At 35.9% G+C, this 20,398-nt stretch overlaps 1 protein-coding gene and 2 pseudogenes across 3 annotated transcripts in view; 1 reads left to right on the forward strand and 2 right to left on the reverse strand.

Moving 5' to 3' along the window:
• The window catches only part of LOC150102652 (prostaglandin reductase 2-like), a 175,536-nt gene that overhangs the window by 29,415 nt on the left and 125,723 nt on the right, over nt 1-20,398 (reverse strand). The gene's annotated exons all lie outside the window — the stretch shown is intronic.
• Nucleotides 9,586-9,765, reverse strand: LOC150102653 (U2 spliceosomal RNA; annotated as a pseudogene).
• Nucleotides 9,738-9,912, forward strand: LOC150102654 (U2 spliceosomal RNA; annotated as a pseudogene).

A 20,398-nucleotide genomic window follows, 5' to 3' on the forward strand; every position in this document is an offset into this window, starting at 1 on the left:
TTCGCTTGGTTGAACAGCAGGAAGGAGTCTTGCATGCCATTCCTGGAAGTTATGAAAGGAAACTGTGAGAAAGAGGGTGAGGAGCGGTTTCTTTGCATGGAGAGTGGTTGAACCATGGAATGCATTGCCTGATAGAGTGGTGGGAGCAAAAACGGTCAATGTGTTTAAGGAGTGGTATGATAGACTTTGTGTTTCCTAGGAGGGACCTCCCTCAATGAGTCTTGATAGAAAGATATTTAATTAGCCAAATATTTCGGTCTGAAAATTGCAGACCATCTTCAGTGGCAATACAAGAACAGTTTTAAAATACAAGGTGGAATACTACGAATATATCATTTATAAATAGAACTCTATTGTTAGTATTCCACCTTGTATTTTAAAACAGTGGCAATACAAGAACAGTTTTAAAATACAAGGTGGAATACTACAAATATATCATTTATAAATAGAACTCTATTGTTAGTATTCCACCTTGTATTTTAAAACTGTTCTTGTATTGCCACTGAAGATGGTCTGCAATTTTCAGACCGAAATTTTTGGCTAATTAAATATCTTTCTTGTGTGTACGTGCTTATATTATACAATCTTTATGTCATAAGTATCCTTAAAATATCAAGCCTTATTAACATCTAGTTTACTCAACTCCCCATACACCTCTTGCTCACTTACATTGTCTCTCCTCCCCATCATCTACTGCTCTCAATCTCTCCAAGTTGTCACATTCACAAGACTGAAAGACCTTTATGCTCATTAAGTATATCCACCACACATTCTGCAACAGCTGTCTTTATACCATTCTCTCCTATCAATGTCATCCTTCCATAATCATTCTATCTTTTGCTGGCTACATATCGAAAGAACTCCTTAGGATTCTTTTTGGCTTCATTAGCTAACTGCTGTTCATACCTACCTTTAGCTACCTCACCCTCCTTGCCCGATCTTTGCAGACCTCATGGAATTGGGTTATTTCCACTTCTCTTATGCTGCTTCACAATGCCCTCTTTCTGTGTATTGCATGCTTAATCTCTTTATTCATCCATCTCACATCCACCTATTTTAACCTTCTCATCCTTGGAATACATTTAGACATTGCATCTACTAAATAGTTTTTGAAAATCCCCCAAGGTGCATTGATCTTTTTTCCAGCTAACTCCTCATTCCATGTTACACCCACAAACTGTCTCCTGAGCTCTTCATAATCACCCCCCCCCCTTGTAGTTCTACATATACCCTTTTCTCACAGAGGTCCTCACATTGCTGGCAACCACCCAGGTGATCACCTCATGGTCACTCTCAACAATTGGTGAATGATTTGACACCTCATTTATATTATAATTACATCCTCTGATGAGATGACCAAATCCAAGACCCTCAATCCTTGTGTACCCTCTGTTACATACTGTCTGAGGTAGTTTTCCCTCAAAAACTCAAGAAACTCATTTTCGTTACTTCCAGCTGGTATCTCATCATTCCAGTCTATATTGCCATAATTAAAACACCCATAATGATCACCCTTTTCTTATTTGCTTGGTTAATTTGATTATACATTTCATTATCACCACCATCCACATTACCTGGTCTATAGCAACATCCAACCAAGTATTTGATTCCATTCACCTCTATCTCACACCATACTGCCTCAAAACCACTGGCACTATTTCCCTCATGCATCTCTGCTTTGTATGGACATAACTCTTTCTCTATAATCAATAGCACTTCCCCTCCCTTTTTATCATACCCTTCCATCTCTATTCCTGTCAGGATGTCATCATCTTCCAACCTTGCCTCACTTATTCCGACAATCTTTGGGTGAATAGATGCAATTAATGCCTTGTTTCTTATACTTCTAGTATTTGTATACAAACACAACAGCTCATTTCTGGATCTACAGCTAGTTCCACTGATACCACTCACTTGATGTGATCTCTCCATGCTCGAATAGGGCCATTTCCGTTTCTGCTTATTCATTTTAAAACCCTTTTCAATTCCAACTGTTTCCTGTTGATCCTAGGTCATCCCATTCCTTTCCTCTCTACACATGCTCTCACCTCCTCTCGGAGCATCCACCTTTCTCAGGCTGTGTACTTCTGTCCACCTTGAGCCTCTCCATTTCTCTGCTCCTCTTGCACACCCATTCTCTCATTTTCTATACTCATACCACTCACTTCCTCATTCATAACCACCTCTTCAATCTCTCCTGTCTTACTCTCCTGCTCTTTCACATCACTTTCCGCTTGATCTGATTCATTCTCTCTCACTCTACTCACTTCTCTACCTTCCAACAGCAGTCTCTCCAAGCGACTCACACCATAACCACTCAAATGCAGTCCATCGCTCCCATATAGTTCACTTCGTCCCTCAAACTCACGCCACACATTGACAAACTGCACTCCTGTCTCCTCACACATTTCAGCCAGCATATCGTTCATAATCCTTGCTCTCCGCCTCATCTCACCAGAGTCATACCTAGGCAACATGCTGACCACCCTTCCTGTCACACTATTCTCTTTTATCCTTCTAAGCAGCCTCCTGATATCCATTGTAACGTTCTCTTTGTCCTCTGTCAAATCATTCATACTGATTAAAACCATCAGCTCCTTTGCTCGCTCCCTCCTCATATCCAATGCCTGAATCACTCTACTTATTTTACCACCTGGAAAACATACCTTATGCATCCTATCATCCAGCAGACCTTTAATAATGGAGTCGTCATAAAACACCACTCGCCTCTCTTCTCACTTTCACTCTCATTCATCCTTCTGTGCTTCTGTACTTTCGGTCCAACATGCATCCAACTTTTTGCTATCATTCATTCTTCCGATTTTTTCCACTTTTGATTCCTGCATCACGTCGTTTCCAGTTTTTTTTCAGAGTTCGTTCTCTCAATTTCGTTTCCTTCTGCCACTCTCGCCTCACTTTCATCCTTTTTAACATCCGTTACAGTTTTTATATCACTCGTTTTCTTTTTTTCTGATTTTTTAACATTCTTTCGCCTCTCTTTCACACCATCCACCATCCTTCTCTTTTGAACGTGCACTCATTTTCCCCACGACATTCTTGCTACTAACACTTTCTGTCATCAATTTTTTATTTGCATTCATCAATTAATTGTTCAGGTCGCACTTCGCACACACCCTCCTTCCATCTGCCCTAAACATCCACAAATAATTTATGTAATCAAAGAAATACATATAGCACACCTCACACTTAACGAAACGACTGAAGTCTAAATTAAAATCATGGAATGACAAAGCCACCGCCATATTTTTTCTGCCAGTTACTACTCTAAGGTCTAATAATAACGAATTCGTAATTAAGTTTAGGCAAATGAAAATCCCCCACACTAATAATACTGCTAGTGCACAACTTTTACAGAAGCTCTTACTCAAACAAATACTCATATATACTTAATTATTCCAAGAATACTTATCTCAATGCAGAGCTCTTCTTACGCGTCTGCCACACTTCACTCACGAGCACCCTCAATATAAGAAAAACAATTGGAACACTTTTTTCTTTTAACCCTTTTTGTAGCCAGAAGCGGCTATAAAAAGAGTTAAAAGAAAAAGGAAAATTATATCAATAGTACAGATTTGCTATGATCAAGGGCTATACGATGGGATAACAACTATTTGTAATATTTTGCATTATTGTAATAATTCCCATATGGTGTTTTCACTGATTCTGCAAATGTTTCCCCCACAAATTTGAACAGTACTACTAGGGTAGTCTGAAAAGTTCTCGGCCTAACAATGAAAAATGAATTTATAATTTCAAAATTATTTTTATTTTTCAACATAATCTCCCTTAAGAACTAATACATTTATTCCAGCGATGCTCCAGTGCCATTATCCTCTCCCTCTAGTGGTTCTCAGTAAGATCTGCAAAATACATCTCCTACAGCTATAATCACCTCTTGATTCGACACGCTGACCAGCGGGGAAGAGTTTTACTTGTGGGAAGAGATAGAAGTCAGAGAGAGCCAAATCTGGAGAATAGGGTGGATGTTCTAACAATTCATAGTGCAGATCACTTAATTTTCCCATTGCCAAAACACCTTTGTGGGCAGGTACATTGTCCTGATGAAAGATAATTTTTTTCCCCCTGTAAACCGGGTCTTTTCTCATAAATTTTTTCGTCGCCTGGTTAAAAGAATGGAATAATATTCCCCAGCTATTGTTTTACCCTTTTCAAGATAATTAATAAACAAAATGCCTTTAGCATCCCAAAACGCCAATGCATGACCTTTCCTGCTGATGGATCTGACTTTGTCTTCTTTGGCGCTGAATAACTGCCTTCTGTGCACTGTTTTGACTGCTGTTTGGATTCTGGTGTGTAATGGTGAATCCATGTCTCATCCATAGTAATAAATCATCATCATCATAACACTAATTACGGGTATAGACCATATTGGTTTGGTCTATACCCGTAATTATGGCAGGTGTTTGCCATTCGGTTTACATGTTCAATCCATTTTTGTTTATAATTGTTTAGTTTTTCTTTTATTGATTTTGCTTTTAGTTCTTTTAAAATGTCTTCGTTCCTTTTTTGATCTAATAATGTGTATTTTGCATTCTTCTCATAAAGCTCATTTCACTGGTTTTTATTCTTCATTTATCTTGTTTGTTTATTGCTCAAATTTAACTGCCATATAATAATGTGGGCACTGCTAAAGTATTGTATATTTTCAAGGGTGTTTCTTTTTTGTACTAAATTTGGGCTGAGTGTTCTATGTATCAGGTCTATAACCTGTAAAAATTTTTAAGACATAAATTTAAAAAGTTTTTAATTTTATGTCTTTTTCTCCCTTCATATCATATTTCACATCCAAAATAACTGAAAGTATTTACCTGTTCTATTATTTTATTATTAATAACTATTTTGCTTCTAACTGGAGTTTGTTCACAAAATGCCATTGTTTTAGTTTTATCTATGGAAATTTTCATTCCAAACTGTTCTACTATAATGTTTAAATTATATATTGCTCTTTTTAAATTGTCTTCCTTATCTGATATTATTACCTGATCATCTGCAAATAATAGTGTATTTATTTTTTTATTCTGGGAAATTTTTATACCGTGACTGTTTAAGGTGTTCCACTGTATCAATATTTCATGAATATAAATATTGAAAAGCATTGGAGACAGAGGGCATCCCTGTCTTACTCCTTGGTTTATAGATTGTTTTTCAGACAACTTTTCATTTATTTTTATTTTATTATCTTTGTATATATTCAATATTGCATGTAGTAAAATATTAGGTATATTTATTCTTTGTAATATATCAAACAGTATATATCTCTTCACTTTGTCAAATGCATTTTTGTAATCTATAAACAAAAGATGAGTTTCCAAATTAAATTCTCTTCTTTTTTCTATAAGTAGTTTTAAACAGAAAGCTGTATTCATTGTAGAGCGTCCTTTTCTAAATCCATTTTGACATTCTAATAATATTTTTTCGCTGTATATTTTAGTAATCTTTGATGAAATTTTTTTCCAGCAAATTTATACAGTTTGGAGTTGATCCCATCTTCTCCTGCTGATTTGCCATTTTTATTTTATTTAGGTTGCCCTTTAATTCTTTCATTGTAATCATATTATTATTATTATTATTATTATTATTCAGGCCTCCATGGAGTCAAAAGACTTATCGTGGGAGGTCCTTTCTAAGAAACACAAGTCTATCAAGACTTATCGAGGGAGGTCCCTCTTAGGAAACACAAAGTCTATCACACCACTCCTTAAATGCACTGACTGTTTTTGCTCCCACCACTCCATCTGGCAATGCATTCCATGGTTCAACCACCCTCCATGCAAAGAAACCACTCCTCACCCTCTTTCTCACAGTTTCCTTTCGTAACTTCCAGGAATGGCATGCAAGACTCCTTCCTGCTGTTCAACCAAGCGAAAGAACTCCCCAGTGTCACCCCTGTAACCACCTCTCAATAGTTTAAAAGTCTCAATCATATTACCTCTCCTCCTTCTATCCACCAAACTCTGCAGTCCACACTCCCTCAGCCGATCCTCATAACTAACATTGTACAGTTCTGAAACCATCTTTGTTATCTGCCTCTGTACCCTTTCCACGGTTAATTTATCCCCTTCAAATCCTGGGGACCAGATCTGAAAACAACCCTTTTATCTCTGCAGGTCAGTGTCCTCATTATTGCAGCAATCCTCTGCATTACCTTCACTACCTTTGCAATATGTCCCCTAAATTTCAGGTTTCAATCAATCATCAACCCCAGATGTCTTGTCTCCCCTTCCTCCAGTTTAACTCCTCCAATAGAGTATGCAGCGTCCCATCGATGTGTCCCAAAGCTCAAAACCTTACATTTTTCTGCATTAAAGTGATACCCCGATTCATTTGCCCATCTATCTAGCTTATTCAAATCCTCTTGCAGGGCTACCACATCTGCACTATTACTAATAACCCTTCCCAGCTTCGCATCACCGCAAACAACTGAATATCCCCTTGTAATCCACTGACAATGTCATTGATATAAAGGTTAAACAATATAGGTCCCAGTACTGAGCCCTGTGGAACCCCCCACTTGTAACCTTCTGCCTCGTTGATATTGCTCCACCATACACAACTCTCTGATACCTATCGGACAGCCAATCCTGAATCCATTTGACCAACTGACATCCAGACCCATGTGCTGCAACTTGAATTTCAGCTTATCATGTGGTACCCTGTCAAATGCCTTTGCTAAGTCTAGGAAAATGGCAGTATGTGCCTTTCCCTCATCTAATGCTCTTGTAACTTTATCATAAAAGGCTAGCATATTGCTAAAACAAGAGCGCCCCTTCACAAATCCACGTTGACTCTCACAGATAATATTATCCTCATCTGCCCAATGCTGTATATGGTCCCGCACTACTTTCTCCAAGATCTTACTAACTACTGATGACACACAAACTGGCCTATAATTAGACACTTCCAGTCTGCTACCGCCCTTATGCAATGGCACTATCTTGCCTTCCTTCCATTCCATGGGCACCTTTTCCACAGCCAGACTTTCAATGAAAAGCCAGGACAAAGGCACTGTCAGTTCCTTAGCACATTCTCTCAAAACTTGTGGTGAAATACCATCCAGTCCCACAGCTTTACTGACATCCAGAGTACTCAGTATTTGGAACACACTCCAATCCTGCACCTCTAAACCTTGAAGCTGACCTATCCCTCTAGTAATCAAATTGACTCCTCCAGGATGAAATACTCCAATAAAATTGTTCAATGAAATACTCCACTGAACAATTCCACTATATCCTCTGCATCAGTCACTCTATTCCCATTTTTATCCCACAACGTCATTCTTCCACAGTCATTTCTCCTCCTACTGGCCATATAGCTAAAAAATTCCCTACGATTTTCCTTGGATCTAAGGGCCAATCTTTTCTCATATTCCAGTTTCACCTTCCTTACCATACTAGTCACTCTCCTGACCTGTGTCGTATATTCTTCATGCATCTTCTCTTCACCTGTCTCCTTATATCTCTTCCATTTAATTCCATATCATTTAAGGTATTTTGTAAGTTTCTGGTGTAATTATTTTTGATGCCAGTATTATCCGTCCAGAGATCTGTAAAGTAATCCAAGAATTCTTTTACATCTATTTCACAGTTTATATTTGCAGTTTCTTTTATATCTGCATTCATGTGTTTTAGTATTTTGTACTCACTGGGTCTTTGTATATTTTGTATATCTCATTTTCTAGACATGATACAAATTTTTCGCAGCTTTGTCTGTGTCTCTTTCTGGTTTCTCTTTTGGCTATTGCTCATCATTTTTTATATTCAATTTCATCTTCTTGTTTTTTGCTACTTAACCATCTTTTAAAAGCCAGCTTTTTATTTTCAATTATTGTTTTTATTTCATTGTCCCATATATGTAATTTTTTATTTTTATGATATTTTTTGTGTGTTCCTAGACTTTCATATGCTGCTGATGCGATAATTTCCTTTATATTATTGCATTTTTTCTCAATGTCTTCATTTTCTTGTATTTTTTCTAAGTAGTTATTAATCCTCTGTTGGTATAAATTTCTTATACTTGAATCATTTAGTAGTTTTACTTTGTAATTAGATTTTGTTTCTCTAGTTTGTTTATTCATTTCTTTGTATTTTTTGTAGCCAGTTTGGTGGAAATCTTAGTTTTGCTTGTACTAAATAGATCTGTGTCAATTTCTAGCCCTTTTCTAACTTTAACATCTAGGAAGAGGTTTGCTGCTTTTTCATTTGCTATAAAGTAGTCATTACTGATTTTTGTCCTCTTGCACACCACATATATTCATGTATTCATTAATTTTAAATTATTATATATTGTATAATCAATGAGTTGCTTTACATTTTTATTTACTGTTGGTTCTCCAAATTTTTGTGTATTATTGTTAATTTTTTTTCATTCCTATTCTGGCATTAAGATCTCCAGTTATAATTATATGATCTGTTTTATTTAATTTTTCATATATTCCTTGTAACTCTCTGTAAAAGTAATCTTAGTAATAAATCGATGCACAAAATCAGTTTTATTCTTGTTAAAATGCTCCAAGCACTGTTCAGAGATTTTCATGCATTTTTGATCTGCTGTGAGCAAGCGCGGAACCCATCTTGCGTAAAGCTTTTTCACCTGCAATGCTTTGTGCAAAATATATCCTACACATTCTTTTGAAATGCCTGCTATAGTCTCAGCAATTTCATGCACTTTGACTCACCGGCCATCGGATACCATATCGTGCACTCGATTAATGATTTCTGGTGTTGTTACACTTTTTGGACGTCCTTCACGTGAATCCTCTTCAAAGCTGGTATGGCCACATTTAAACCCGGCAGCCCATTTCTTAATTGTCGAAAACAAAGGAGAAGAGTGCACATAAACTTTTATGAACTTCGAATGAATTTCTTTTGGCGTTAAACCTTCTTTTACAAAGAATTTTATAACCACATGATACTCAATTTTATCCATTTCAAGGGATACAGAAAACACATTTGCTACAGACAGCTGCATAAAACAAACTACTTGATAGAATGACTTGCAATTTCACATGGATGCTTATGACAGATGTACCAACTTAGAAAAAAAAACATCTTGCCAATAGTGTTGCCGAGAACTTTTCAGACCACTCTTGTAAGTCCTATAGTGTTTCACTTTAATGAAGTATAAAATTTTGTATTTTTCAATACCGGTCAGTATTCCCCCCCCCCCCCCCCATCTTAAAAAAAAGAACCTGTACATACACAAAATGAGCAGCCTCTTCAAAAATTGCAAGCACAAAATTAATCTACTTAAATCCACATAGATACAAAAATCCATCACTGTTTGCATGAGCTCAAGTTACTGTACTGTCCTGACAGGGGTCATTAGTTTGTCCACATGGGGCAGGCTAAAAGTAACTAATTAGAGCAATTTTTTTCAAACTTTTCTGATCATGACCATGAATGTAAAAATACATTTTACATTCAACCTAGCAATACACGTACAATAGTATTATTATTATTATTATTACCATCTGACCTCAATGGAGTAAGAGAGTCAATGTGAGAGGTGACAAGATGGGAAGTGATATATATATATAAGGCAAAGTAGTGATACTCTGAGGAGAATGAATTGTGCAATACCAGGCAAATCATGGCAAAGGTGAAGAACATCCCAAGCACTTTTCTATCTTCCAAAAAACCAGTTTTAATATCTTTTGGCCTGTATTAGATTTTATACTGAGAACAGATACTACACTCTTATCTTGCCAAAAGACCGAGAAGCGAAAAGCATAGTATCTGTTCTTATCAGTTTAATATCTGATACAGTCCTATCAGCTCAAAGATAATAAAGAGATTTTTGGAAGATGGTGAAGTGCACAGAACTTACTCCATCTTTGCCCCAAGTTGCATCACCTCTAAGGGAGAAATGAAAAACATGTATATACAGTGTATATATACAGTATATACACTGAAGTTTCACAAAACAATACATTTCTTACTGTAATAAAGTAAATAAATGTGTAATAAAGTAAAAAAAAAACATAAAAAGTTAATTAATAATTAATAACTTAACATATATAAAACCAACAGTAATAACTAATGAATTAAAGGTACGTATATTTCGTACTGAAAGTAACAGTACATCATCAGTGTAGAACAAACAGTTAATGGAATGGAATACAAAGTACAGAATAGTCGGTGGATTACCAATTAAAATTGTTGCTGCGTGCCAGAAAATTAATATTAATAAAATAATTATTAAAGAATTAAAAACTATTTCATTGATGGTTGCATAAGATAAGAATCCCCCAAACTTTTAGGAGAGAGAGACAGTCATTTCGATTCAAATTTGGCCGATGTAACAGGGCTTTGCAACTTTCTTTGAAAAGGTGTTCATATTTAAACTTGCATCTGTGGAGAAGACAAGCTTTATCCCACTGGATATTATGTTTAGTGTCAATGCTATATTGTGCTAAACCAGACTTATGAGGTTTCATGTATTCAATATAATACTGATGTTCCTTCATTCTTAATTAATTTTCTGGCATGTGGCAACAATTTTAATTGGTAATCCACCAACTGTTCTGTACTTTGTATTCCATTCCTTTAACTGTTTGTTTTACACTGATGATGTACTATTACTTTCAGTATGAAATATTTGTACCTTTAATTTATTAAAGTTATTACTGTTGGTTTTATACATGTTAAGTTATTAATTTTATGTCATAGGTACCTCTAAAGATCAGAATAAAAAGTTAATATCAAACATGAATTTTTTATTAATATTTAAATACAACATAGAAAAAAAAAACAACCTCAGACAACAAAAACAGAAATTAAGAAACATTTGTTGAATGCCAGTGTGTTTATCATAAAACATAGAAGGATTCATTTTTATTCTTAGGAATAAACAGAGTTATGTTCACTACACTTACTGTTTTGGAAGATGAATGAAAATGTTTTGGCATAGTGATAAATATTCCTTTCCTAACAGACATCATATTGGAAATGTTTAGAAACAAGTAGCTTTATTGTACCACTGAATACAGTATAGACCAGTGGTCCCCAAACTTTTTCGATTCTCGGCACCCTTGCTGAATCCAGATTTTCCCAAGGCGCCCATGTCAAATTCTAACAAGTACATTTTGCGAAATAGCGAATATTTTTTTTAAATTAAAGGGTTAGATCAAATAAATAAAACACATATTTAAGATCACAAAAAAAAGTAATTGAACAAATTCAACTAATTATCATTAGTGGGATGGATGAGCCTGTTGATCACCGCACAATTTCTCAAATCTTGGAATCAAACTGGACACAGCCACCCTCATTTCCTTCTCCATATTGATTTTCATGCGATACTTAGTTTTTATCACAGCGACTGCTGAAAATCCAGCTTTGCACATATAAGAAGTCGCAAATGGAATTAAAATTCTCTGAGCTATTTCACTCAGAAGGGAATATTCATTTTTACTGATATCCAAAATTCAGTTAATTCCATGCTGCTAAATTTTGCTTTCAACGTATTGTCGCAAGACAACTCAATAAGATTCTCTTCTTCTGCAGCAGTAAATTCAGATGGAGCACTGGCATTAAATGGATCTTGAATCCATGCAAATTATCGATATTATCATTTTGAAAATATTTCTCAAACCAGGTGATAAGCTGTGATAATTGTTCTTCAAAAATGGATTTCATACCTTGAGAGAAATCAACTCCATTGGAGGTCAAAAACTGTTGCAACAAAGGGAAATATTCTTTGCCTTTGTCTTCATTCATTTTTCTTTTCCATAGTTTTACTTTTTTTATAAAAGCTGAAATTTCCTCAATCGACTTTAAAAGATGCATGTTGCATCCCTGCAGGGAGAGATTCAGAGCATTCATCACACAAAAATATCACATAAGTATGCTAGTTTTACCAAAAAATCTTCATTCACAAAATTTTCGGTATACTTGTAGTCTTCCTCTTTAAGAAAAATACAAATTTCCTGTTGTAGTTCAAATGTGCAAGACAAAACATTATCAAGAGAGAGCCATTACGAAGTGCTGTAGTACAACAAAGACGTGTGCTTGAATCCCATATCCTCACATATGTTTTTGAAAAACCTTGCTTCAATGGCTGAGTTTTTATAAAGTTTACCACATTCACTACACATTCTAAGACCTGGTTCAATGTAGGACTCAGATATTTTGACATAAGTGCTTCGCTGTGAATAACGCAATGGGTCCACAGTGCATCACGGGCTTTGCTTCGAATAAGTGCCTGCAATCCTCCATAACTGCCAGACATAGAACGAGCAGCATCAGTACAGACACCAATGCACTTAGTCCACTTCAAATTATTTTCAGATATAAAAGTATCAAGGATCTCAAACAAGTCTTGAGCCTTAGCACTAGCAGTGATACTTTTACAAAAGAGAAGATCTTCTACAATGTCATTACCATCTATAAACCGTATATAGCAAATCAAGTGAGCATCATTATTATTATCTGTGGCCTCATCCAGCTGCAACCCAAATTCCTTCCCTTTTATTTTTTCAATTAATTGATCATTGAGGTTCTCTGCTACGAGCTGTATTCTGCGATTGATGGTGTTATTGGACAAAGGCACTTTTGAAAACAGCTTCCCAGCAGGCTCACCGATTATAACATTCACCATATCTACAGCAGCCGATAGAATGAGTTCTTCTGCGATGGTATGAGGCTTCTTATATTTTGCAATTCTATGTGCCACCTTGTAAGATGCTAGCAAACCATTGCTTAGTATTGACGCCTGCTTATAAAAACTACCTTTTGTTGATTTAACTCTTTTAACTTTCTGGTATAGTTCGCCCACCGATTTGAGGTCCCTCGAAACTACTGCGCATGTCAGAAAAAGGAGAATCCATTCCGATAATAGGGTAATCAGTCTATCTTCTGGAATGTAATAATAAACAAACTGAGTTTGTTTATTATTACAGGTCAGAAAATTTAGCTTTTCTTTTACGAACATTGCTGTTTTTAAAGTGTAACTATTTTGCTTGTATAACAGTTGGAAAAATGTACGTAGAGTGTTAATACGTGCAAATACTGCGTTCTACATAAACAATGTCACTTCGCTCCATGATAAGTTTCCTTTTATTTTGGGACTTTTTAAAACAAAATCCGATTTCATGAAGTATTTTCCTTAAAGTTTCTCTTTTCCAAGGAAAATTAATTTTTTCTTTAAGCACAGGAATCAATTTCGGAACAGTTGGCACTCTTTTCTCGAATACGTAAAATTCGTGAATAGCTCTTCTTATAACGTCTACATCAAAATCATTCAAAGCTACGGTTTCGATGGTTTTCTTTACTCTGGCGCTTTTTTTTTTTTTTTTTTTAGGAGATTTAAATTTTGGCTTACCTTCACCTTTTGATTCCCTACGAATTCTTTTAACAGTCGACCCCGATACGCCCGCAATTGCACTTGCACGTTTTATGACTTGAGAAAGGGGAACAAGAAGACGGCCTTCTGACGATTCTTTTTCGCAGAATGTCAGCACATTATTCAATATTCTTTTGCAAGAGCTACTGAAACGTGTAACAATAGAACTTGTTGACTGTACTGGATCCATCATACAAATTAATAATAAAAAAATAATGCAAAAAGAGAACAACAAAAATCAAGCTAGTACTAGTACAGCGACAGACAAGAAAGCACGTGATTTCACATGTTGGCGACCAATTTGTACATCCTTCATTTCTTTCTCCCCTTCAGCATGAATCGACTACTCTTGGCACAAAGCCAAGAAGGGATCTAGAAATGGTGGGCGAACTATAAAGTAGTCACGAGATGTACTAACCATGCTGGGATGATTGGTTTCTAAATGGCGTTTCAACTTACTTGGTAGCATGCACACTGGTGCCAAAACTGTCATACACAGTACACATTGTGCCCCCCCCCCCCACCATTGACATCTGTAGACGTAACACCAAAGTCCAAATAACACTCATCATATTTTTGATATTTACGCTTCTTCACACTCTTGCCACTATTTGACGGTGTGCCCTCTTTATTTTCTCTCTCACAACGCTTATTACTGTTTAGTAAAAACCGATCCATTTTTAAAAATACATATGAGAAGAAATACTTCAAAAACTTCACTTGACTAAATCACAACAATATTCAGTTGATACAATCTCCGAAAACCAATTCAACACTAAGACCACGTGAAACTGACAGCTATTTATACATGAACACAAAGTACCGAGAAAGTTCGAGAAACTACTAAAACAATCGAGATAATTAATTATTGTAGAGCACCATCTAGTAACCATTTGTAGAGACTTCTGCAAACAGTTATTACTAAGTGAGTTACTGGTTTGTACCAGGTCCGCAAGATGTCGCGTCCTATCACATTGAATTGAAAATGGAAATAAAATTATGAAAATTTTGTAATCACGACGCCCCTGTGAGGACGCCGTGGCTTCCTAGGGTGCCACAGCGCACACTTTGGGAACCACTGGTATAGACACAATCACAGCCTGTGTAGTGACAACTAGTGTACACTGGAGACATCTGGAATGCAAATGACCCAACTGTAATAATGATAAACAACTCCCTTCCCATAGACACTATACATTATCATTAAGACAATACTAATTTTACAATTAAAATTGAATTGAAAACATTCAAACATTTATGCCATATATAAAACTTTGTAAAATCTGCTCAATGCACAAAGGGCATAATATATCCAGGTAGCATCTTCCTCTTGAAGAGAAACAAGATGTGACACTGTCTGGCATAACAGGAAGGCTATTGAAATACACTCTGATATTTTCTATTATATTTCATTTTAAAAAATGTTGGTTGTAACCAGATAAACTGATTTTATGGCCCACTAATGGGCTGTGACCCACAATTTGAAAACACTCAATTAAACTGTATTGAGTGAGAATGGGTTAGTGAAATATTGGAGTGGAGACACTGCAGAAATTACTAAATAAAATAAGTGACAATTATAATTTATGATATAATTAGTTTTTATAGTATGTTCAAAAATTATTTATTATAAATTCTGATAGAAAAAATTTTGTACATGCAATTACTAGACCTGTGCACTCCTTTTTTGACCAGTGTGTGCATGGACATGCACACAGCTTAGAGGGAACATTGTTCATAAGCAAAAATGTATAGTCCTGAGAATTGGAAATATAATGCCTCAAGGCCCATCATCATAATAATCAATTTCTTGATATGTATCCCCAAGGTGTATTCAGGTTACTATGACAGCAATATACATGATTAAGTTTACAGTATTATTAATCTTCTATCAACAATTTTCCTTGAAATCAATCTATTACTTGTGAGCACTCCAATATTTCATGCTTCTAAGCACTTCTGAATGAATCAATCCACCTAGACCTTGGTCTTCCTTTGGGTCTCTTTCCTGTCATATTGGCATCAACCACCTGTTTTGCTAACCTTTCTTCACCCATTTTGTTTAAGTCGCCACACTACCTTAGATTAGCTCTGCTGACATATTCTGAATGCTAATAATGTCAAGTTACTTTCTAATATCTTCATTTTTTAATATGATTCTGCTGTTGATGTCACTGGTTCACTCCCCAAATTTTTTTTTAGAACCCTCATATCTGTGGTCTCTAGTCTTTGATCAGGTGCTTTGTTTCTAATCCAATCCTCACATCCATAACTTAAAACTGGTTTAAACAAACAAACACTGTCTTGTATACTGCTAGTTTGTTGTGTTTTGGCTAATTTATCTCTTATTTCATATAAATTTATTCAGCTGGCTACCCACTATACCAGCTTTGCTATTCTGTTGTCTCTATTTCCAGATTTAATCTTCCATCTTAAATAAAAATTGTGCCTAAATAGTTGAAATATTTTATTTGTTCTATAAAACCTCCATTCAAAATATAGCTGAAGTTTTCTATGTTCCCGCCTATTTTCATAGTTTTAGTATTTTTACTTTTGATTTTCATGACAAATTTGTTACAGCTGTTATTCAATTTAGTTAGTGAATCCTGGAGACTTTCACTTGATGTATTTAGAAGTACAACATCATCTACATAAAGCAAAGAGCTAAGTTTGACATCTCCAATTCTAATGTGACCTTTCTTTCAAAATGTGATCCATCATCATCATCATCATCATCATCAAATTCCTGCCATGTACCCTCAAGGGGTGTACAGGATATGACAGTACTACATGAAAAATTTACATCGTTACTAACTTCCTATCTACAATTTTCCTTCAAATCAGTCTGTTATTTGTCAAGACTCCAACATTATCAGATCTTATATTTCTATCGTCTAAGGCACTTTGTACCATATCAATCCACCTATATCTTGGTCTTCATCAAATTCGTTTTCCTGCCAACCTGGCAGAGAACACTTGTTTTGCTAATCTTTCCTCTCCCATTCTATTTAAGTGACCATACCACCTGAGATTAGCTCTGCTAACGCATTCCTGGATGCTGACAATGTCAAGTTCTTTCCTAATATCCTCATTTTTAATATGATATTGCCATTGATGCCATCTGTTCACGCCTCTAATCTTTCTCAGGACTCTCATATCTGCGGTCTCTAGTCTTTGGTCAAGTGTTTTACTTCTGACTGAGCTCTCAGATCCATAAGTTAAAACTGGTTTGAACACTGTCTTGTATACAGCTAATTTAGTGTTCCGACTAATTTCTCTCTTATTCCATATGAATTTATTCAATTGACTTCCCACCATACCAGCTTTGCTGATTCTGTTGTCTATTTCTATATTTAATTTACCATCTTCAGTAAAAATCGTGCCTAAGTAACTGAAATGTTTTACTTGTTCCACAGGTTCTCCATTCACAACACAGTTGACATTTTCAATGATTCTGCCTATTTTCATTGTCTTTGTCTTTTTATTGCTGACCTTCATACCATATCTACTACAACAGTTATTCAGTTTAGTCAGAGAATCTTGCAGACTTGTAGCGGATTTATTTAGAAGTATAACATCATCCGCATAAAGCAAAGAGCTGACATTAACATTTCCAATTTTGATTTCAGGTTTAATACCACTTTCCTTCATAATGTGATCCATATAGATAATGAATAACAGAGGGGATAATGTACATTCTTGTCTCACACCAGATTTAACATTAAACCATCTTCCTGTACTTCCTTCAATTCTAACTGCTGACTTACAACTCAAATAAAGACTAAGTATTGCTTGATATAATGCCCCATTGACACCATATAACTGCAGCGTATTGAATAGCTTCTCTCTTGGCACCTTGTCATATGCCTTTTCGAAATCGACAAAACTCAAATAGAGATCTTTGTTATATTCCCATGCTTTCTTGACTATTTCGTAAAGTGAAGATCTGATCCTGACAGCCTCTATTTGGCCTGAATCCAGCTTGTTCTTCAGCAAGCTTTTCTTCCACAATTCTTCTCAACCGTTTGTCAAGTATACTTGCATAGATCTTGCCAGGAACACTCAGTAGGGAATTACCTCTGTAATTCTCACCTTCAGTTTTATTTCCCTTTTTATATATGGGTACTATGAGAGCTCTACTCCAATCATCGGGAATTCGTCCTTCAGTCCAGGCTTTCTGAACTATGCAGTGCAGCCACTGTAAGACTTTTATACCACCATACTTCAGCATTTCTGGTAGAATATCATCTACTCCTGCTGCCTTTCCACATTTCAAGCCTTTGATGGCTTTTTCTACTTCAAGTATGGATATGTATTCCTGACTGCATGCCTGGTCAGTGTTTTTTATCACTGTGCTGTCATCACTGCTTGTTTCATTTAGCAGTTTTTCAAAGTAATTACTCCATACTTCAAGGATATCTTTTTCTCCTGTTTTCACGTCACCTTTATCATCTCTAACTCCTTTTACAGCACTCTTTCCTCCATTCCTAAGCTTCTTCAACAACCTCCAGAATATTTTGCCAACTTCTTGATATTTATTTTCTATATTCTTGCCAAAGTCCTCCCATGACTTTTGTTTAGCTAGTTTTACACACTGTTTAGCTTTCTTACATTTGTTTCTGTATTCTGTAAGAGTAAAAGCTGACTTATTTGCCAGGAACTTTTGATATGCTTTCTTCTTTTCCTTCGCTGCCTCTTTAACTTCCTGTGTCCACCAGGGAGTTCTGATTTTTTTATCCTTGCACACAACCTCACCGCATGCCTCTCTCGCAGAATCAATCAATGTTTTCTTCAGAGTTTGCCACTGAATCTCCAAGGTTTGATTCCTGTTCTGAAACTCTTTCATTTTCTTTTCAATAATCTTTCTGTATTTTAGTCTACAGTTCACATCTGAGAGCTGCTCAAATTTTATTCGCTTTAAAACTTTCTTACATGTTATTCTTTTCAATATGAAATTCAATTTTATACTGCTCAAGACTAAATAGTGATCGCTTCCAATTTCAAATCCTCTGTACACTCTGGTGTCCTGCACCAGGGAGAAAACATCACTATCAACAATAACATAGTCAATGAGACTTTTCTTATTCCTAGCCTCTTCTCTCCATGTGAATTTGTGCACATTTTTATGTTGGAACATGGTGTTAGTAATAACCAGTCCATGTCCTGAGCAGAAATCCAACAGATATTTGCCATTATTATTAGCTTTGCTCTTTTCTCCAAATTTTCCCAAAATATTTTTATATGTCTCACAATCATTTCCTACTCTGCTATTTAGATCCCCAACAAGGACCAACTTTTCCTTTTTCATTGTGTCAGTTGCTTTTTCTAAAGCCTCAAAAAATTCCTCCACTTCTATCTTAGTAGAACCTTCTGTGGGACCATAGGCACAAATAAGTCTCATAGTCCAGTTCCCCATTCTCATATTTGCCCACATTACTCTACTTGAGACTGACTGCCATTCAAGAAGATTAGCCTCGTAATTTGTGTTGAATACTATGGCTACTCCTTCTTTTCCTTGATTGTCATTGCCTGAATATAACATTTTGTATTTATTGCTCAGAAAGATCTCACCAGTTTTGGTCTTTTTTGTTTCAGTCACCCCTATTATGTCGATCTGGTACTTATCTAATTCCTCAGCTAGCTCCATTTCTTTGCCATTCAGGCTTCTTATGTTGATAGTACTGATCTTTAACTCTGGTGATGTTGAGTTGGGGTTTGTTTTCAGATTTGTTCCAGTAGCTGACTTTTCGCTGTTTGCCCTGGTTCCCTGGTGAAAACAACGGGGGCCTTGTTTAACCGGGCGACGCCCCAGCTGGCATGAAATTTTGTCATGTTGTACCATCATTTTTTATTTTGGTTTAACCAATAAGAATACAATTTGGTCGGCTAAATCCCAAATTGCCAGCCCATCCTCGTTCGTTCAGTATCAAAGTAGATACCCAACAGGGTGCACCACGAGAAGGTGAGGATTGGACATTAGGTCAGAAGCCCTGGTTGGTTCTCCGCATTCCTTTAAAGGCTATGTGGAGGTCTCCTCTCAGTTATACAGCTTTGACCCTTAAGCACCCCTAATGTGATCCATATAGATGATAAATAAGAGTGGGGAATATGTGCTTCCTTGTCTCACCTCTGATTTTACATCAAACCGTCTTCCTGTATTTCCTTAAATTTGAACTGCTGACTGACAATTTAAATATAGACTATGTATTGCTCTGTCAGCAGAGCAATACCATACAGCCCATATAACTGTAGTGTTTTGTAAAGTTTTTCCCTGGGCACATTGTTATATTCCTTTTACAAAACACTACTGTTATATTCTCATGATTTCTCAACTATTGCCATAAAGCGAAAACCTGATCTTGACAACCTCTGTTTGGCCTGAAGCCAGCTTGTTGTTCTCCAAATTTCTCTTCCACAATTTTTCATAGCCTTTTCTCAAGAATGCTTGGATAAATCTTCCCTGGAACACTGAGTAGAGAGATTCCTCTATAATTCTGACATTCAACTATTCCCTTTTTTTTTTATAGATGGGTACTATGAGAGCTCTACTCCAATAATTAGGAATTTGCCTTTCTGACCAGACTGAATTATGCAGTGTAGCTACTGCAAAACTTTTATACCTCCATACACAAGCATTTCTGGTCAAATATCATCTACTCCAGCTGCCTTTCCATATTTCAAGTTTTTGACAGTTTTTTTCTAGCTGAAGTACTGATATGTACTCCTCTTTGCATTCCTCTTGAAAATTTTCTAGTACGGTTCTGTCACCTTGGTTCATTAACAGTCTTTCAAAGTAATTATTCTAGACATCTAGGATATCCTTATCTTTAGTTTTCATGTCACCATTATCATCTTTGATTCCTTTTACAGTACTGTTTCCTCCATTTCTAAGCTTGTTTAATAGCTTCCAGAATATTTTTCCACCTTTCTGATATTTATTTTCTATATTCTTACCAAAGTCTTCCCATGACTTTTGATTAGCTACTTTTACACATAGCTTAGCTCTTTTACATTT

The sequence above is a fragment of the Typopeltis vanoorti genome, chromosome 10 (assembly GCF_054136105.1).
Source record: "Typopeltis vanoorti isolate ZY-2024b chromosome 10, IOZ_Tvanoo_1.0, whole genome shotgun sequence".
Lineage (NCBI taxonomy): Eukaryota > Metazoa > Arthropoda > Arachnida > Uropygi > Thelyphonidae > Typopeltis > Typopeltis vanoorti.